General features: G+C 47.1%; 1 protein-coding gene across 3 annotated transcripts in view; it reads left to right on the top strand.

The window, feature by feature from the left end:
- Positions 1–1586: 1586 nt before the first annotated feature.
- LOC146042529 (sulfotransferase 2B1-like) overlaps positions 1587–17495 on the top strand; it is a 53079-nt gene continuing 37170 nt past the window's right edge. The window contains exon 1 of one of the 3 annotated variants that reach the window (XM_083162577.1): positions 1587–1669. The gene's annotated coding sequence lies outside the window, so the exon portion shown is untranslated. Of the gene's footprint in view, positions 1670–15822; positions 15988–16869; positions 17046–17495 lie in introns of those variants that run through there. The other 2 variants (XM_083162576.1, XM_083162578.1) reach the window with 2 other exon arrangements.

The following is a 17495-nucleotide window of genomic DNA, read 5'->3' as shown; positions in this document are numbered from 1 at the left end:
GCGGCGGAGGCAGCGGGGGTCCCTGCAGTCTATTAAAAATCATGAGCGCTATCCGCCGGGCTATGCGGAAGCGCTTCTAGTGTGAAAACACTGGCAGCACGCTGATTGGCTGCCAGAGTTTTCACACTAGAAGCGCTTCCGCATAGCCCGGCGGATAGCGCTCGTGATTTTTAATAGACTGCAGGGACCCCCGCTGCCTCCGCCGCCAGCTTTAAATAGACAGCGCCGTAGCTAGGTCAGGTAACCGGGCGGCATTTTCCGCCCTCCAGTGGCCGGCGCCCTAGGCAAATGCCTAGGTTTGCCTAGTGGTGGCGCCGGCCCTGCAGCTCCACACAACTCCCAGCAGGTCCCGCTCCCCGGGACTTAGGCTGATTGCTTGTACAGTATCTGAGAGATATGCAGAGAGACACACAGTAACATGTGTCTCGCTGCTAATGCCGCACAATCCCGTTATACCTAACTTTCATTTTTGGGAGTGGAGATTTCCACGAGTTGCCGGCAGTGGAATGTACTATGGACCAGGGCCGGACTGGGACCAAAAATCGGCCCTGGCATTTTGAGCACACGGGCCCACCTGCTGTGGCCACACAGTCCCACCTGCTTGTGACCTCCATTCACGATATTGTGGCAAGCTGGTGGGGCAGTGGCGTAGCTATAATGCGGCAGCCACCGCAGCGGCTTGGGGGAGCCAGTGCTGGCTGGGCGCACTCAAAGTACCTAACCCGAGCAGCTGTTGTGAATGCTCCAGTCTACAGAATACTGCTCTCTTGAAACCTTTTTACTCTTTGTGTAGGGGGCATGGAGGCAGCAAGACAGCAGGGAGACCTACAGATGGGGCAGGTCCCATCTTGGCAGCCGCCATCCCCCGCCAGCGCCATATCGATGGCGAGAAGGGGACGCGCGCACACGAGAGGCGCGCGCGTCCCCTTCCGACGGCGCTTCCGTCGCTTCCCCCGGGTCACCACCGGCTTGTCGGCGGTCACCCGGGGTCCCCGCCGCCTGCCCGCACCCCCCCCCCCTAACCCTGTCCATCTCCCTGAGGCGGAGACGGACAGGGTTTCCGACGACGGAGACTGAGACGCGCGTGCGCGTGAGACGCATGCGAGTCTCAGTCTGATGGATGGCGAGGCTGCTGGCGGATCGCCAGCGGGGACGTTCTGGCGATCCGCCAGCCAGGATGTAGCCTGCCCCATCTGTATACTGCAGGTGCGGTCGCTGAAACTTGAAGCAATTAAGAGGCAGAGGCTGCCTCACAGTTGCGTAGACAAGTATTTGCAGCTCCCCTCTGTGCATTTATTTCTGCACAGAGCTTCTGCTGCATAATAGGACACCCACATTTTCTTTTTTATTGGTGGATGCAGGGAGAGAGGGGCTGGAATATTGCAGGGTTGCCGACTTTATAATTCCCAGAGAGGATAGTTCCAGCAGCCGCTCAGGGGGTGGGGCTTAAGTGTGATGTCACTATATATATATTACCTGTAATTGGTACGTTTCTGATAAAGCAAGTAGCTATACAATGGGGAGGAGTATAATTATCTTTGTCATCTGAGTTATTCTATGAAGTGAATACAGAGTGAACTCTTCTGTAGTTCACAAGTACAAGGTCTACAGCAAACAAGCAGCTTATCCAGTACTTGGGAACCAGGAAAACGAAGTCACTGAGCTGAAGGTAAATCATTCTATTATACTTTTTCACTCTTTAATCATAATTATAGTTTAACACACAGTAATAGCCACACTACTGTTAAAATATATTGTGTATTCAATCTTAGAATTGTATTGACTTTTGACTAATGATTTATTTAAGAGTACATCTAAAGGTGTGTACGCACGGCAGGATATGCCGCGAGATGCGAGTCCCGACGCGATCAGATCGCATCAGGACTCGCATCTCACGGCATGACAGAGGGGAACAATTTACACTATATAGTGCAGATCTGCACTATATAGTGTTGCCTGCCCTCTCTATCTGGCTGCCAATATGCGCTCACACGGGAGCACGCATCGGCAGCGCATCGGGATCGGAAGCCCTAAAAAAGCATGCGATTTGCATGCGATTTTGCTTCCGATGTTCCCTATATCGGGAACATCGAAAGCCAAATCTAACCATGTGTACACACTATGGGCCTTATTCTGATCGGATCGGTGAAACGTGCGTACGGTTTGTCACACCCTGCGTTTCCCGTGCGCTCACAGTGAGCGTAAGTCCGCCCACAGAACAGCCGCACACGGACGGTAACAGACACTGACAATGGGGAGTGGCATTCACTTGAGCATACGCCACCGTGCACGGACGGATCTCATCCGTTTTCACACCGACACCTTCCGTATATCTGAGCGTACGCCACAGTGCAAGTAGAAATTGAGACCAAAAACCTCCTTGTTGCTCTTAGATGTGGTTTATGTGTCTTTTTCCTAATAAAATACTGGTATGTTTGTGTTACAGTGAAAAAGTTGACACATGTCGACTTCTGTAAATTGAGTGTTCTGCTTTTTACAGTACAGTATACAAAAACACTTTCTGAATGGGTGTAGATGGTTATTGCAGCATTGCTTATTGCATTCAGGTGTATGTAATTTACTTGTATTCGGCATTAATTAGCAGACCCAGTTGTATGTCATTTACTTGTATTCGGCATTAATTAGCAGACCCAGGCGTCCGCTCTCATGCGGTAGCTCTAAGAGTGGTCAGGAGCACTCTTTGGCGTCTGCCTGTTTTTGTGCCAAAATGCATGGTACGTTCACCGATCGAGGCGGTTGTGGCACTGTGCATTTTGTGTGCACACCCCCGTGTACACCCATGTTTACGCCCAGTTTTCCTCATTATTCCGGCCGCTCCCATAAAAACGCCCACATGCCGCCCACAATGACTGTACTCTTGTGGACAGGTTTTTTCAAACCGTCCGTGAGCGGTGTGAGGTCGCCGCACATGCGCATAGCAAAAGCTACGCATGCGCAGATGAACCGACCGCGTACGGTAAAGTGCTTATCTTATGTGATGGTAGGAGGTTAGGTCACCTAACCTCCTACCATCACATAAGATAAGCACTTTATTGAACTTAACTGAACTTTTTTACAACGTGCCTTATTGTTTTTTATTTTTACTCATATATCCTCTTTTTTTTATTATATGTGCTTTTTATTATATGTCCATCTATACCTTTTAATTGTCATCTAAATAAATGTATTCTTTATAATCAATTTAATTTCTTAAACGCACAGTAATTGGTCGCCGTTTTCTTAGTTTTATGCTATATGCTTTATCCACCCAATTATAGCTTCTTGATACTAGTGCTCTAAACTGCATTACTATATATATTTTCTTTAATTCTGCAGGTGTGTATTTAATAAAACTTTTGTGCTATTTACTGTAGGGCATGCAAGTAATTGTTGTGGCCTCATCTAGAGTTTTCTTTTACATATATATATATATATATATATATATATATATATATATATAGAGAGAGAGAGAGAGAGAGAGAGAGAGAGAGAGAGAGAGAGAGAGAGAGAGAGAGAGAGAGAGAGAACAGACTCTAGTTTCCCGCCACAGATATTTTAGTTGGGCTGCCTGGCTTACAAATTCCCCTGTTGGATGGGGGATGGATAGGATGTGGGAAACAATTGTAAGATGGCGCCCTTTAAGGTGACCTTACAGATTAGGTCAAACAAGCCTTCAAGTAATCCTTAAACTTTCTAAAAGTAAATAAAGTAAAGTCCATGAATTTTCAAGCGTTTATTAAAAGTCTCTTTTTTTCCACTCGGTATTGGTGGTTGGTTCAGACCATTAAAAGGTTTGGATATTTGAAGATAGCAAACAAATATTCCCAACGCGTTTCGTCCCCACACGGGACTTCATCAGGGGTTCGCAGATTGTGTAAAAAATTACTTTCTACAGCTTTCACAGAAGTTAATTTCAACAGATTTCGTAGATGGAGTAAATCCGCAATAGGAAGGTTCAATTTGATAATTAAATGTCACAATCTCTGGGATACATAGTGACTCAGGCTAATTGCATACAGATGTTGAGTCCGTGTGTGAGCCTCTCAATATTCATACATGGTCTTGCCCTAAAAGGTTAAAAGTCTGTAGACATCACCATTTCTTGGTTTAAATCAGACAACTGATTTATCTTAAAGCCAGATAATATTCCTAGTAGGATATATTGTCTCTATGCTTGATTAAGATACAGGTGTATATATATATATATATATATATATATATATATATATTATACACTTATTATATAATGTCCCGTGGCAAAAACATTACCTCTATGACTGGTCAGCCCAAGCCAGGACCCTGGGCTTTGGGCTCTGGGGGGGGACGGACATAAATAAACATTGATGGATAGTGTTATAGTGTCCCTCGCCCCCCTCACTCTAAACATGTAAATGTTGGAGATATAGGGGTCCGCCCTCTCCCCCAAACATGTTAGTGGTATAGGGGTCACCCATCCCCAAACATATTAACGTTGGTGGTATAGGGGTCCCACATCCCACCCCCAAACATATAAACGTTGGTGGTATGTGGGGTCACCCCCCAATGCAAGCATTGGTGGCACAGTGGGAAGAAAAAAAATACTTACCAAAAGTCTGGAGTCTTCAGTGGCACGTCCTTCTCCACTCCAGCAGCATTGCTGAATGAAGATGCTTTGGCGGCTCCAGGGGTGGGTTCCGGTGGCGTCACAGGGGTTCCTGGCAGCTTCCATCGGCTGGACTGTCACTGATCGCTCATAAGGCCACCACACAGAGATGTATGGACCTTCTGAGCGAGATTAACCAACGGGATCCGCGCATCCCTGTCGCTGTGTGGGCTACACACACAGCAAGAGCCACTTTCTGAGCGATTATGTAAACCGCTCAGAAAGTGGCTGAATATCGCTCTTTGTGTAGGACCCATTAAGTAGTAAATGGTAATGGCTGCCTCCACACGGAGTGATTTCAGGGCATTTTCTAAGCGATCTAAGTACATTGTTCCGATTGTAGGGGCCAATGTGATATCGATGCACAGCCCTGCACGTCGCTATGGCCTGGCGATTAATATCCAGCATGCTGGATACATCTAGTTAGATTGCAAGTCGGGGCCAGTGTTCACACAGGGGAACACTGGCCCTGACAGAACGCTCAGCATTCTGAGTGATCTAGCTTTGATCAGAACGCTCAGAAAATCTCCTCGTGTGTAGGCCGCTTTAGTCATATTATCCTATTTGTTCAAAATATAATAATATAATAAAGTGTCATATACAGAAAAAAGAGCTACATGCTTAATATAAAATATAATTAAATACAAAAACTGGTTTAAATAAAATAGAAACCTCTGTTGTTTCCTCTGTAGGAATGACAGGATAAACAATTGTGGAAAGTGTCTGTATTACATAATTTAGTCCAAATAGAAGTATTAATTATTTTAGAGAAAGAGATATCTGTGACATCATCCCATATATCATAGTTGCCCACTTTTTGGCTGCCCTCTCCGGGAGAGGGCAGCCAGTTCAGTAAAGCAGGGGGCGGGGCCATCCCCGGGATGGGAAAAGGGGCGGTTCGGGGGTGGAGCCATGGGGGTGGCTGCCCTATTAGGGGCATGTCCATAGTGATTAATCATTTTAAAATGTCAATTATATTAAAAAGAACATGCTAGGGTATATACATACTGTGGGTGAAATTTAATAGGATGAGAAATTCAGAGAAATTCAGAAAGTGAGAGATATTGGGTGACATTCTATGGAATGAGAGTTGTGTTTTTTGGCGATTTTTACTCCAAAAAACGTCTAATTCGCATTTTTCCTTGAATTCGCATATTTAATGTGATTCAAAAAGGTCCCTAAATCGCATATTTTTTGCGATAAGTCATGCGTACTGAAAGTGCGGTAAAAATTCGCACTTTTATCGCATCCAGATGTTTTCCAATAGAAAAGTATACAATTCGCTTATTTAATGGAATGTGATGTCGCAAATCGCACTTTTAAGGTGTCTAATAATCACAATTTTTTCAGACCAGGTTCTGTTGGGCGATTTGGCCCAGAACTCAATTTGGTCAAGTGCACACATGGTTAATGTCATCACAGGTGTCCTTAATTTTACTCACAAACACTCCTACATATACCCCCACATCATTAAGGACACCTGTGAGGGTTTGAGACATGGAGATTGTGCAGAGTGGATTTGAGTTGCTCATTTTGGATTTGGCCCATTTTGAGGAGCTGGGCAGGAGGGAGGAAGCTGCGCACCAGAACCAGGTACCACCCCAAATAGTGCGTACCCCACGTATGTATCGAGGTTGTGGGGATGTTTAGGCTAAACCGCAATAACTTGTTGAACTTATATGAGCAGGTGAGAGATGATTTGGACCCTTTTGGGGGGGGGCAACTATGCAGTGTCTTGGCTGCAAAAATTAATGTGTACCCTCTACTATTACGCCACTGGCTCCACTCAGTCCATGACCTCATGGTCCTTGGGGGTATCACAAGCCACTTTCTCAAAGCATTTTACTCAAGTGTTACTTGCTTTTAAGAAGTTGTGGTGGACATGCATCAGATTCCCCAGTTCAGAGTCAGAGTGGCAGGACCACAAGGTTGCTTTCTATAGACTCTCAGCATTCCCTCACGTGCTGGGAGCTATAGACTGCACACACATTGGGATTAGGGCACCACAGACGCCTATATTCTGAGACACTCCGGCCTCTGGAACCGATTTACCCAACAACAAATGCCAGAGGGCTGGCTACTTGGTAAGTACATTTTTACATATTACCCTCTCTATTCGTGTTTGTACCTGCTGAAATGTGTGTGTGTGTGTGTGTGTGTTTCAATTTTCACCAGCCTACTACTCTTGTCCAAGTAAATACTATTTGCCCACTGCACATACCTTACCATATAAGGCAATAACTTCCTTTCTTTGGTTTAGGTGACTCAGGTGTCTTTCCTGGCTCATGACACCTTTGCGCACCCCCGATGGCCCTGCACAGCACCGGTATAATGAAGCCCATATTCAACCCGCAATGTGGTGGAGCGTACGTTTGGAGTGTTGAAAAGTAGATTCCGGTGTTTGAACCGGTCATCTGGTTTGCTGCTTTACCACCCTGCAAAAGTAGTGATGATCGTCCAGGCTTGCTGCATGTTACACAACATAGCCCTATACCAACCAGCCTATGTGGATGAGGATCATGCAGCAGTCGTGCAGGAAGCCCAACCTACCACACCTCGGGTAGTGAGGGGTACGCAGAGGGGGAATCTGGTGCGTACAGACATCATCAGGCACTACTTTACTGGTAAGCACATGTGCCCTCTATTCCTACATGTACCTTTGCTGGAAGTGAACTCACCTACATTACATTTATCACTAACATCTTTTTGCCCCCACATTTAGCCCAATAGACACAGTCCAAGGGTACAGTTGGTGGTGCAGACCTATCCCTTGCTGTAAAAAACCTTGTAAGTATATTCACAACATGTATGTGATTTTTGTGCAATCAACTATGGCTCACCTGTTGTTGTGGAACTACATAGCCCAGCATGCCCTGACACACTGTAAGCATGACAGCTCAAAACATGACTGCCACAGCTTGCTGAAATATGTAGTTCCACAACCTCGGACGGGCCAGATTTGAGACAACAGCATCTTCCACCAATACCTTGCCCATATATCATTACATTATGGAACAGATCACACAACAAATGTTTGAAGAATAACACACAGACAAAATGGTATGCATTGTGACATTTTTACTACAGTATATTATGTCATACATAACCTGCATTTGTCAGTCGCAAACAATAGAAATGTGTATTAATGTCACAAAAATTCAAGCATAGTACATGCATTATCAATTTATTTTATGTAAAATAATTTTTTTTCCCTCCATCAGGCCGCGCACTACCACCTCTTGACCCTGCGCACACGCCACCCCGGGTCCTAATACTCTGACGGGGTGGGGAAGTTGGTGAGCCACTTACTGGTGTGCTAGATACACTACTAATTGTAGATGTAGTTGCACCTATGACACCTGACACCTCCATTTGATGGATTTGTGCCTGCATAGCGATCAACGCATTGGTCTGCGCAGTACACGATTGACTAATTGAATGAATACTTTGTGCAAGGCTGCCAATATGGATATTCTGCTCCCTTACAGCAGAACTAAGTTCAGCAAGACGGGTGTCTATGCTATTTGCCCAGAGCTGCAAGTATGGCGGTACGGGGTGGTACGGCGTACCGTTAAAAGAAATACTGCCGGTACCCCGTACCGCCATAACAAATCTGCCCCAAAGTGTTTAATGCGCATGCGCACATATGTTAGTGGCGGGGGGCGTGGTTTTCGCCGCCCCGCCACAGCTAATTGCTTTCGGAGCGGAGGGGAGCGCATTGCGCTTCTCTCCCTCCCCTCCCAGCCTCTGTTATATGAAAAATAAGCGCAGCCAATCAGCCGCTTAGCCTCTGTTACAAGGCACCTTGTAACTGAGGCTAAGCGGCTGATTGGCTGCGCTGACTTTTCTCACGCATTGCATGCTGCCGCCGCTGTTTAAAGTCTGTAAACAGCACAGCGGCGGCGTGGGTCAGGTGTGCGGGCCGCGGACGGGAGCTACGCGGACCACCTGACCTGACAGCTGCAATGGCAGATAGCACCTCCTCCCTTCCTCTCCTCCCCATAACCCTGCACCCGGACCGCCGCTCCTTCCACGGCCCCAGCAGTCTTGTCGGATGTAGGGGATACCATGACAGCCGTCCCCAGGACTCCGCCGCCGCCCCCAGTGTTCCTTGCTACCTGGAGAGATAACACCAGACCTGTCCAAGCTCCCGGGCACCTCTGCTGCTGCTGTTGATGAGGTATCTCTCTCTCTCTCCTTATCTCTCTCTCCTTATCTCTCTCCTTATCTCTCTCTCCTTATCTCTCTCTCTCCTTATCTCTCTCTCTCCTTATCTCTCTCTCTCCTTATCTCTCTCTCTCCTTATCTCTCTCTCTCTCTCTCTCTCTCTCTCTCCTTATCTCTCTCTCCACCTCTCTCTCTCTCTCTCCACTTATCTCTCTCTCTCTCTCTCTCTGTCTCTCCACTTATCTCTCTCTCCTGTGTCTCCCTTGCCTTTGTCTTTTTGTTTACAGTATGTTTATTTTGTGTATATATGTGTATGTGGACCTGAATGGATCAACAGCTGGATCCACCCCTTCTGATATTCATTAATAATGTTCTATACTAGGTTGTAAGGGGCTGCGCCCCTTTTACCGGTGAAAGGATGTATTGCGTGGGGTGCTATGGGTGGTGGCGGAGATGTTGTCGGTGGGAGGTGGGTGCGTGTGGGCATTATGGCATGGGTCATATGTATTGGGTGTGTGACGCGTAACAGGCATTACTGTGTAAACTTTGGCCGTGTGCATTCGACGTGCAATACTCCAGCCACTCCCCCTAGTGTCATATGACCACACCCCTGGTCACACCCCCTGACCACGCCCATTTTTCGGCGCGCGCCTTTGGCGCGCGGCACAGTACCACTAAGACCTTTTTCCTACTTGCACCACTGTATTTGCCATACGCACCTGAGTGCCTACACCAACCCGTACACTCCTAGACAATTTTCTCAACTGTAGAAAGGTGTCACGCATGTACCCCTTAATGTTGCCCATTTCCAGACTTTGGGAGGCCATAAATTCTAGTTGTTTGTCCTTGAAATGTACCAAGGAGGTAGCTACTTGGGCAGCAGAAGCAGCTGTAGGGGGAGTATTTCTGGGTGGGGGTGGGTTTGGAGTCACCCCACTTGGTGGAAGATGTGTTTATTTCCTCCTCAGCCGCAAACGTGTCCACTGGTTCCAGAATTATCTCGATGTCATCCACCGGCATATCAGAGGATTCTGTGGATTGTTGTCCTAGTTGTACAGTACCTGTGGATACAGAGGAAGAGGTAAGTACAGATGCATATATTGTCCTTTCTGTCGTCAGTTCTGTTTTGGAAAGGGTCTGAGATGGTAGACGCCCATACCTAGGGGTGCTATGTAATTACAAATGGACCCCGATCCTGCATGAAACATTGACAATAATCTTCATTGACATGGCTAGGCCACATTACATTCATGTCCGTTGCAATGTAGCAGCTGGAGATGACTGTAATGTGATTTATTATTTGATGTGACATGGGTGTGTGTACTATATGTGTAATGGCCTGTGGTTTGAACATTTACCTGCTTCCACAGATGCGGCACCATGGGAGCTTCTTCTCTTGGATGCTTGATCACTTCGGGACGGACAATCTGTGAAAGGAAAGATCGGCAGACTTTATGTACCGAGCAATGGAGATGCTTTTGTGTAAAATCATCAAATAAATTACAATAATCGACAAATTTACCTTTGGTTTAGGGCTATATTAATTACTATTCATATTTTTACATTGATGTTTTGCACCTGTAGTCAGGCAAAAAAATTAAAACACTGCTTGACACATTACAACTGTTGGCAAATCTGTGGTATGTAGGCGTGACTGCTAAACCACCAGTACACCAATGTTTTTGGGCCACATACATATGAAGCTGCTAGAAAAAATGTTACAGTGTGGAACAATAGATATGCAGTTGTGGAACTACAAGGCCCAGCATTCTGATCATTTTTAAAGTAGGTGTAAACTATTGCCATTGACAGATCTTGCAGGGCTATGTAGTTCCACAGCACCACATTAATTAGTATAACAATACAAAATAACATTGCAGTTTAAATACATTGGCATGTATGTTTCATATTGCATGTGGTGACACTTACCAGCTCGGGGTGGGCTTGCCGGCCTATCGGTATCCGCAATGTGCATCCTAGACAGGACCTCAAGGGGTATAATTCTTTGGAGCTTCACCTCATATGATGTGTAGGTTATTGTGGTGGGGCTTCCTCCGCCAGTCTTGGTGGCCTCCTCCATCTCCATGGCCATGTTCTTTTTCAGCTGCCGCTTGATGTCGTTAAACCGCTTTTTAATGTTTTTGATGAGCCTCTTGCGGTGACTGACAGCATTGACCGCCTGGATGATGTCCTTCCACATACCACGTTTACGATGTGAGGTGGTCTTGTGCTGGTTTTTCCCCAGTAAGCGGTCATACAGGGGTATGATGGCCCGGACAAGCGCCACATTCTCCTCATAGCTGAATCGGACCTTTTCCCACTTTTGGTACGGCCAGCTTCACCCTCCTCCTCATCCTCTATATCTTCCACATGCATGTCAAAATCCTCCTCCATGCCAGTGTCTTCCTCCTCCTCTTCCTCCTCACCTCCATCTTCCTCCATCTCAGACATGTGGCCCTCCTGCAGCTGCTGTGGGGTATGGGCAAGGTCCTGGCTATAGGATGGGGATGCCAGTGGATCCTCCACCTCCTCCTGCTGGGCCTGGTCCGCCAGGGCCTGGTCTGGGGCTGCCCTTGCTGTGGCCATGGTGGCTGCCACACTGCTGCTACTCCCTGTAATGGAGGTCGACCTCACCAGTCCTCTGCTGCCTCTCCCACTGGCTCCTCCTGCCTGGCTGCTGCCACTGCTCCCTCTGCCACTGGCCCCTCTTCCTCTGGTCACACTGCCACTGCTCCCTTTGCTACTGGCCCCTCTGCCACTCCTCACTCTGCCACCAACACCTCTTCCTCTTCTCACACTGCCACTGCTCCTCTCCATGCTCCTTACTTCCTATCAAAGAGTGAAATGGCGCCAATGCCCCTTTATATAGGGGGTGTGATGCAGAATGGAGGGGACCTAGGTGGCCCAATAGGTTAGGGGGTTATTTGTCATGTGGAGACAGTCTTGTAAATCGCACTCCGGTTGGTCTAAAATGCGCACATGACCGGCGGAAGAAATCGCACTTTTTAGTTACATAATTTTGCATCAATTCGCCGCAAATCGCACTACATCGCACTTTTTATCCTCTAATACGCATACCATTAAATATGCGAATTATGACAAAAAAATATGATTTCTGAAAGTGAGAAGAGCGGCGATGTGGAGTGCGAAAAATATATGCGCTTTTCTCTCAGCCCATAGAATGTCACCCTTGGAGAGAAATCTCCAGTTTTTTTTTAAAGCAGCAATCATTTACACTGCAAAATCAGTGTGATTTTGCAGTGTAAATGATTGCCGCTTTTAAAAAAAAACCTGGAGATTTCTTACCAAATCCCTCACTTTCTGAATCTCTCATCCTATAAAATTTCACCCACAGTATGTATATACCCTAGCATGGTCTTTTTAATATAATTTACATTATTTTTATTTAGACATAATCCCCATAAATCAGTCCAGCATTACATTTATACTAGAGATGTGCACCGGCCACTTTTCGGGTTTTGGGTTTTGGGTTCTGATTACCTTGAGGTTTCGGGTTCTAATGGGTTTTGCCAAAACACCTCCTAAGTGTTTTGTGTTTGGATTTCTTGGGTTTTGGGTTCTGATTTTTTGTTAAAAAGCATAAAAACTGCTAAAATCGCAGAATTTTTTTTTTTTTTTTTGCTCCTACGCTATATTAACCTCAATAACATTCATTTCCACTCATTTACAGTCTATTCTGAACACCTCACACCTTACAATATTGTTTTTAGGGCAAAAGGTTGCACCGAGGTAGCTGGATAACTATGATAAGCCACACAAGTGTGCGGCACAAACACTAGACTGATATGGCACACTTAGCATACCCTCTAGGCTGATACTGCACACCTAGAATTACCCCTGGACTGATATGGCACAGGTAGCATCACCCCTGGACTTATACGGCACATTTAGCATCACCCCTGGACTGATATGGCACACTTAGCATCCCCCCTAGTCTGATACGGCCCACCTAGCATCACCCCTGGACTGATATGGCACAGGTAAGCTCACTCCTGGACTGATAGGGCACATTTAGCATCACCCCTGGACTGATATGGCACACTTAGCATCCCCCCTAGTCTGATACGGCACACCTAGCATCACCCCTGGACTGATATGGCACGCTGAGCATCACCCCTGGACTAATACAGCACACTTGGCAGCACCCCATGAATTATACGGCAGACTTGGCTTACCCCAGGAATTATACGGCACAGATGGTGGCACCCCTGACCTGATACAGCACACATGGAATTATACGGCACAGATGGCGGCACCCCTGGACTGTTACGGCACACATGGCGGCAGGCATGGAATTATACGGCAGACAAATTCCTGCAGTAAAAATAAAAATGTGTATTCTTTTAATTATAAAAAAGAGCAGCACACCTTACTGAGCAACACCCCATGAATTATACAGCACTCTTGGCTCACCCCTGGACTAGAGCGCATTTAACAGCCCTTGCAGTAAAAAAAAAAAACTTAATTTTATTTTCATTAAAAAAAAAGGGCAGCTCCCCTGGTCTGATATGGGACACATGGGGCACCCCTGGAATTATACGGCACACATGCGGGCACCCCAGGACTGATACAGGACACATGGGGGCCAGTGGTGTAGCTAGGTGCCACGGCCCCCGGATCATGGGCATGTTTCACGCCCCCCCCCCCTAATTTGTTGTAGGCGAGGATCTTGCGCAGTGAAAAGGGCCGCGGCCTAACATTATACCGCACACCATAATGCACATTGCACATTTAAGCAAATATTGTAATACCCATTACACATAAAGCCACATGTCGTAATGCCAATTACTCATAAGGCCACACATGATGCCTATTACATACTATATAACAAACCGTAATGCTCATTACATACTTATAACAAACCGTAATACCCATTACACATAATGCCACGCACAGTAATGCCAATCACACATAATGCCTATTCCACATAATGCCACACATCATAATGCCCATCACACATAAAGCTACACACAGTACTGCCACACACCATAATGCCCATAACACATTATGCCAGGGCTTGACAAAGTTTTGTAAAATAGGGACAATGCGCGCAGAAGGCATGTGCCAAAAACGTACACCGTAATGTCTATTACACCTCACAGAGCCATTACATAGCATACCACATGACCTAATGCCCATTACACATTATACCACACACCGTAATGCCCATTACACGTTGCGCCTCACACTGTGATGCCCAATACACCTCACACCGTAATGCCAATTACATATTAGGCCACACACCATAATGGAAATGACCTATTATGCCCCACACTGTAATGCCAATTACCTATTATGCCTCACACCGTAATGCCCATTACCTATTAGAACCCACACCAAATTACCTATTACACATTATGCCACATTCTGTAATGCCCATTACACATTATTCCACTCACAGCAATGCCCTTTACACATTATGCCACAAACCAAAATACCCATTACACATTAAACAACACTTATATGGTGTATACATGTATATATTACATATTATACCACACACCATCTTGCTCATTACACATTATGTTACACACCATAATGCCCATTTCATATTATGCCATAAAAGTGTGCTTACCTACATGCTCGTTGTCAGGAGTTTCATGTTCGATGCCATGGTTAACATGCTCCTTGCCAGGGGGGGGGGGGTGTACGCTCATTGCCACATGGACTAAATGCTCATTGTCAGTGGTAGTTACATGCTCATTGCTGGGAGGGATTACATGCTTGTTGCCCAGGGGGATTACATGCTCATTGCCCGTGGGATTACATGCTCATTGTCTGGGGGGATTACATGCTTGTTGCCCACACATAATTATTTCTACACACATAATGCCCCCCCCCATAGTGCACCATGCATAAAGCCCCCATAGTGTTACACCTATAATTCTCCCAAAGAAGAATACCTCTTTGCTGACCTGCCTGCCTTGTGTGTCCTGACTCCTGAGTCCTAACAAGCAGCTGGACAGGAGCAGTCAGAGGGCACAGGAGCACTGATTATATGATATATCTGGCAGATTGAACTTGGAGACTGTGACTGGCTTGTACCTGTAGCGTGTACCCCACACACTACAGGTACAAGCCAGGCACAGTCTCCAGCAGCCAGCCTTCGGGTCCAGTGCAGAATGCAGGTGCAGGATGCAGCTGCGGTGCCAGGGGGGTCGAGGGGAGGGGTTGCAGACTTTTGAGCATTTAGTGGCTGGGTGCAGTGGGGAGCTGCGGGCCTTGAAGACAGCTTGGAGTCCCTGCGCCCTTGCCACTGCGTAGTGCACTTGAGAGGGAGGGAGGGGTCGGAGGCTAGGGCAGAGGTTGCATCATGGCTAAAGAGCTCTGCCTTTTGCTCCTGCACCTGCCACTTCCAGCAGCAGCAACCTGGACCAGGCGCTCCCCACAGACGGAGGCAGTGGGTGGGGGATGTGGGGGATGAGGGGAGGGGAGGGGAGGGGGGGGCCCAAGGTGGAAGGAGAGCTAGCGTCTCTGGTTGCCTGGCAACCAGAGATGCGGCGCGGGCTGACTGGAGTGCCAGAGCTCTGTCAGCCTGCACAGCCTGCTACCAGCAGCGGGGAGTGGGGGAGCAGGAATATAGCGCAGCAGGGAGTGGGAGAGCAGGGGACCTGGCGGCTCCGGCGCCTTGTGCTATGTTGGCGCCCGGAGCATGTGCTCCAGTGGATCCACCCTCCCTACGCCTCTGATGGGGGCACCCCTGGACAAATACAGCACACATGTGGGCACCCCTGGATGGATACAGCACACATGTGGGCACCCCTGGACTGATAGTACTGGTAGCCAGTGGAAACAGCAGATTGGAATTATATACTGCAATAAATACTTGTCATGTCCCACGAAGTATGTGTCTTCATATGCTGTTCAGTTAATGTCATGTTATTATTGCAAAGCTTTGCATTCTTGTGAAAATTGCCCTTCCTTGTTCCTGTAGGGCTCTGATGTCATTAGCCCTGCCTTCTTCCCATCTCTATCTCATTGTATGTCTGCCATCTTAACCTTCAGTTGATTCCTGTTGAGCTCTGGCAAATTATTATCTTTTCACCTACTGTTTTTGTGCATTATTACAAGAATATCAGCTTGAAATAAACCCTCATCTGGATTCTTCATACATGCCTCTTCAGTTGAGTTGACACTGTCTGACAAAGTCTCCTGGTGTAAGTACTGGTTCACTATAGACATACACAGATGAACTGTCTTAAAGGCCTTACATTTACAGCCTGGTTATTGAGTCAGAACAATACTGGTAGCCAGTGGCAACAGACTGGAATTATATACTGCGATAAATACTGGTAGCCAGTGGAAACAGCAGACTGGATTTTTATATACTGTGATAAATAATACTGATAGCCAGCGGCAACAGCAGACTGGAATTATATACTGCGATAAATACTGGTAGCCAGTGGAAACAGCAGACTGGATTTTAATATACTTTGATAAATAATACTGGTAGCCAGCGGCAACAGCAGACTGGAATTATATACTGCAGGACAGGCCAACTTGTGGCTCTCCAGATGTTGTGAAACTACACATCCCAGCATGCCTTGCCACAGTTTTAACACTCCCTTATTGCAAAACTGTGGCAAGGCATGATGGGATTTGTAGTTTGACAACATCTGGAGAGCCACAGGTTGTCCAGGCCTGATATACTGCGATAAATACTGGTAGCCACTGGAAACAGCAGACTGGATTTATATACTGTGATAAATAATACTGGTAGCCAGTGGCAACAGCAAACTGGAATTATATACTGTGATAGGTACTGGTAGCCAGGGGCAACAGCACACTGCATACTTGCCGACTCTCCCGCAATTTGCGGGAGCCTCCCGCTTTAGACACCATTCTCCCGGTCCCCCGCTAAGCCGCCACAATCCCCCGGAATTTCAAAGCTGAGGTAAAAAAAACGGACTGCGCATGCGCTAGTCCGGTGCGATGTGGTCGGGGCTTGGAAGTACTACGCGTCGCAACATCAGTGTGAGAGCCTGCTAGCTGTCAGCAAGCTGGGAGACTCCGAGCAGCAGTGAGTGAAGCCCGCCCCTCTGACCTCTTCCCCTCTGCCTCTTCTGAGAGCTGCTGCTGCTGCATGCTGGAGACACAGAGGAGGGGGAGAGACGGGGACCGGGCATAGAAAGCAGCTGGTGTGGAAACTGACAGACCTGCCAGCTGGGAGCTCGGAGGAGAGGCTGGGGGAGGAGCAGGAGTGCTCCGTTCCCAGGTTAGTAGTAGTAGATGATGTTGTTCTGCCACAGAAGCTCCATGCTGGCTGGTCCTGTGTGTAGGCAGCTATGTCATGTGATCTGTTTGTTTTTTTGTGTTTTTTTAGCTTGGCACTGACTTTAATGTGTGTATGTAGGTGACCTATGGGTGTATCTATTAAACCTGGCACTGTGTGTGTATGTGTGTGTCATTGTGTGTGAATGCACTGTGTGTGTATAGCCTAACACTGTTCTGTGTGTTTGTGTGTGTGTGTGTGTGTGTGTGCACGCGCGTTTACTGGCAGCGATTCCTGTGAATTTTAGGCTGGCACTGAGCATTTGTTCATATGTGTAGGTAGGATCCCTGTGTGTGTGTGTGGGGGGGGGGGGGGTGTGGGGGGGTGATGGTAAGGTAGTGACTCCTGTGTGTATTGGCAGCTAATGACCCCTCTGTGTGTGTGTGTGTGTGT

The sequence above is a fragment of the Crinia signifera genome, chromosome 19 (genome assembly GCF_055691185.1).
Source record: "Crinia signifera chromosome 19, ASM5569118v1, whole genome shotgun sequence".
In the NCBI taxonomy this organism is placed as follows: Eukaryota; Metazoa; Chordata; class Amphibia; order Anura; family Myobatrachidae; genus Crinia; species Crinia signifera.
Note: the sequence above shows the minus strand (reverse complement) of the source record. Positions and strands in the feature narration are given on the sequence as shown.